The following is a 4,865-nucleotide window of genomic DNA, read 5'->3' on the forward strand; positions in this document are numbered from 1 at the left end:
ATGGAGGGTCAGAGAAAGAGAGGAAGACCTCCAACGAGATGGATCAGCCAGGTGGCATCATTGATGGCGTTAAGTGTGGCAGCGGTGGTGGGGTTGGCCCAGGATCAGACATTGTTTTGTTCTGAAGTGCATGGGGTCACTATGAGTTGGTTCCCACTTGATGGCACCTGAAAACAGTAACAACAACTAGGCTTGAAAGGAACCATCTATGAAGTAAGAACAGATGACCCTAGTACCATCAAGAAGGAAGAGCATGAGAGGAACATGAGATTCCTACCTGGAAAAGCAGGACAGAAGAGGTGGTGGCAGAAGCAGTAGAATGGAGGGATAGAGCAGCTACAGGCTTCTAGGTCCATGGACTGAGTAAAGCTGGGTACCCATGGGCAGAAGGCTGGCTTGTATAATGTGCTCTCTTGGCAATTACAAATTGGCAAAAGTGCTTTCTAATACTTGCCTGAGCAGGGAAAAAGCTGAGGGGAAAGATGGCTGATTATAAGAGCAAGACATGACTACTATATAGCAGATAAGAGGCATTCCTGACTGTATGATTGATGTATCCTGAGTTGTTTCTGATCCTGAATTGTGCCTTGCTCATTTCCTTAGTAAACCCCATAATTGTGAGTCCTGTCTATGAATGTGTGTGGCCATTGCAATGCATTATGGTATCCAGATGTAAAGTACAGAGTGCTGTGGATGACATTGTTGATATCTAAATAGGGTAAAGTGGGTTGTAGGGTGGAGATGTGTCTGACCTCCACTTCATTGGACTTTGGCTGATTTTGAGTTTGAAACTCCTTCTGCCTTGTGAAGCCAGAAGAGTTCAGACATGACTTTTATGCGGTTTTTGCAAATCTTATATGTAGAAAATCAAAAAGACTAAGGAAGAAAATTATTGGAATTCATTGAAAGATTCAGCAAAATTTCAGTGTGCAAGATAAATATGCAAAAATATGTAGGATTCTTTTATACTACTAAATGCAGCTCTGAGAGGGAAATCAAGAGAACATTATCATTTAAATAGCCACCCAACAAATGAAATACTTAGGAATAAATCTAAATGGATAAGCAAAAGACCTATAATAGAAAACTACAAAACACTATCTCAAAAAAAAAACAAAACCAAAAACACTTACAAAACTGGAAGAATATACCATGTTCTTGGAAAGGAAGACTTAACATTGTGAAAATGTCAACACTACTCACAACAGTCTATAGATAAAATGCAATCCAAATCCAGATTTCAACATCATTCTTTAAAGACATTGAAAATCTGATTGCTAACACTATATGGAAAGGAAATAAACCTCAGATAAGCAATGAATTACTTAAGAAGAAGAACAAAGTCAGAGGCCTCTCACTTCCTGATCTCTAAACCTACTATACAGTCATAGTGTTCAAAATATTCTGATACTGGTACAACGAAAGACACATAGGTCACTTGAGAACCCAGAAGTAAATCCATTCATATATGTTCATCTGACCTTTGACAAAGAGTCAAATTCATATTAAATGGGGAAGAGACAGTCCCTTCAACAAATGGTTCTTACAAAACTGTAAATCCATTTTGCAGAAAAATGAACAAAGGCTCATCTCACAGCACATACAAAAAACAAACTCAATGTGAACTAAAGATCAAAATGTAACCTAGAAATATAAAGATCATCAATGAAAAAATAGGGACAAACTTAGGGGTTCTGATAGTTGGCATAAATACACTATGAAACATACCTGAAAACACACAAACAAGAGAAGACACAATAGATGACTGTGACCTCCTAAAAATCATACACTCATATGCATCAACATTTTTCACCTAAGGAGTAAGAAGAGAACCCACAGACTGGGAAAAATTTGGCAATGACATGTCAAGCATGGGACTAATCTCTAAAATCTGCAGAACACTTCAAAACCTCTAAAAGAAGACAAATTATCCACTTTAAAAATGGGCACAGGACATGAACAGACACTTCACCAAAGACATTCAGGTGGTCAGCAAACGTATAAAGAAATATTTGTGATCATTAGCCATAAGAGTTATGCAAATCAAAACAACCAGTTTTCATCTCAACCTAGCATCAATAGTAAAGTTAAAAAAACAACACCCAGAAAACAAAAAATGTTCATGAGTGTGTGGAGACTATGTTCCTGCTACACTTACGATAGGACTGTGGAATGGCATAACCACTTTGCAAAATGGTATGACAATTTTTGCCAAAAGTTGGAAATAGAATTACTATTGTTGTTGTTGTTAAATGCCATTGAGTCAGCTCTGACTCATAGCAACCCTGTATAGGCTTTCCCAGGAGTAGCTGGTGGGTTTGAACTTCTAACCTGGCAGGTTAGAGTACTAATCCTATAGTGCCACACATATAAATCATTCTATTTGTTATATATCCTCACAAAATAAGAGCCATGACTCAAATAGATATATGCACACCTATCACAGCACTATTTATAATAGCAAAAAATGGATAAAATCTAAATACGTATCAATGGAAGAATGGTTACAAAAACTTTGGTACATAAACACATTGGAAGGATAACGATAAATCCTTAAAACAACTCATAAAACAGATGAACCCTATGTTGAGTGAAATAAGTCAATCACAAAAGGACAAATAATGTATGAAACCACTATTGTAAAAACTGGAGAAAAGGTTATCATGGTAAAAGAAACATTCTTGAATGGTTACCAGGGTGGGAAGGTAGGGATGGTGGGGAGAACTTGGTTGATGGGGAAGGCAGTATATAATAAGTGGGAGGTTGGCACAAGAATGACGAAAGCAAGTGAAGACATAGAAAGGAATTCAAGTGTTAAAGGGAATAGATGTAAATACTGCTATACACACAACCTGTAATAACAGTTTTCTATGGATAGATACATGGACAGATAGGCAGGCTGAACTGTTATGATGGAAGAGTGGGAATATATCCACAAATATATAAAGGTTTGACAGAGGATATTTGTACATGCTACCTACCTTTGCTGAAACATATCTATTTTTTTGTGTGTGTGTGTGTTGTTGTTCAAGACAAAAGTGGTATAACTGTTGTTGCATGGTGTGGATTACAATCACTGAGATGATAAAAAGGTATGATTTTATGAATATAAAACTGACAGTCTGCTCTGTAAACCTTCACTCGATTCACAATAAAACGTTTCAAAATGTATTTATATTTTGTATCTCGTCATCCCTTATGGCTATGACCTTTTTCAGTACTATCATTAAGTTACTTTAAATCTCCACTTCGAGATTCCCATGAGTATTGGGATTTTTGGAAGGAGTGTGACTTTAGTGTAATGAGTACTTTTTTTCCCTGGTAAATCTGATATTGCCCTAAGGTACTATGCTATTTGGTTATTTCTGTTGCTCTTGGACGCTAGGGAATATTACTATAAGAAGGCTGTTTTATAGTTGTTGGGATTCATTTTACCTGTGTGGATCAAAAAGCCATCCCCTTCCCTCAAAGGTTACTGAGTAGGATGCCCATGGGAGAACTAGACTCTAGACCTGAGGAGAAATGTGAGGAGAATAAGGTCAGTAAATGACTTCTGTCCTTGAGCGATAAAAACCTGCTACTGCAATTGAAGACTGTTTCCTGGGGACTCAGACTCAGTTTAAGATTCTAATAAATGTCTTGTTTGTCGGTCTGGTTAGTTTTTTCCCCCCTCTTATTTATTTTTTCGGGAATTATTAACTTTAGTTATGGTAACTTTTTATTTAATACTTTCATTGTAATTTTGACTCTCCTATTAACTATAATTTTATAATCTTAAACTTTTAATATCTTGAGATATTATACATTTCTTGAAAGCTCTGTTGTTATTTTAATGTTTTGATATCTCCTTATTTAAAATAGCTCTGCAGCATACCCAAACTGTGTGTGTTGTAATGAACTATGCTTGTGCAATTGTCTAAGTTACAAGCTGACTAACTACTCTTTCATAGAATACCACCTCAATAGAAACAGTGACTGAAAGACAAATTGTGGCAATTCTGACTGGATTACACAATTTCTCTAAAGAAAACAAAGAGTTTACCGTTTCAAGAAAAATAATAGTACATGGTAAGTAATACACTAACCTTTGGCTTACCTGCATGACTCAGGAAATGAGCAAAAAGTATCAAGGTATAGGTATAGGTAGTGTTCAAAATTCAATAAGTCAGTGAATTTTAATGTCAGAGTATTTAAAGTTCATTGTCACATTCTACATTGTGAAAACTACTCCTTAAAGTGATTTGATACCAAATTTGCTAGAAGTGAGAAGAAAAGTAATATGTATATGAAAATAGTATAATTTTTATTCATATTAAGTATAAATTGGATAGCTAAATGAATTTGATGCATATAACTAATTATCAAATGATAGAATATATATTACTATTTCTTAGACAAAATTGATTATTTTTGGCAGACATGACAAAATTATATTTGGTTATAAATTACATACTTCATTTATTTATTTTGGGATGTGTCCAGTAAACCATTCTTCTTAAAAGGTATAGAAAGCCTCATTTGTCACATGTTGTACTCTATAATTGATTTATTGACATATACTGTCGTCATAAAGGAGCTCTGGTAGCGTAGTGGTTACAAATCTGGATACTAATTTCATGGTCAGCAGTTTGAAACAACCAATGATTCCACAGGAGAAAGATGAGGCTTTCTCATCCCATAAAGATTTACAGCCTCAGAACCCTATGCAGGGTTGCTATCAGCCAAAACCGACTCCACAGCACACCACCACTACAACCACTCTGGTATTACCTCATAAACCTAACAAAAGGTAGCCCCTATTTCCAAACAGAGTCAGATTTCCAAGTAGTATTATTGTTGATGTTGGAGTCCTGGTGTGGTGCAAT

This window comes from Chrysochloris asiatica, unplaced genomic scaffold (assembly GCF_000296735.1).
Source record: "Chrysochloris asiatica unplaced genomic scaffold, ChrAsi1.0 scaffold00170, whole genome shotgun sequence".
In the NCBI taxonomy this organism is placed as follows: domain Eukaryota; kingdom Metazoa; phylum Chordata; class Mammalia; order Afrosoricida; family Chrysochloridae; genus Chrysochloris; species Chrysochloris asiatica.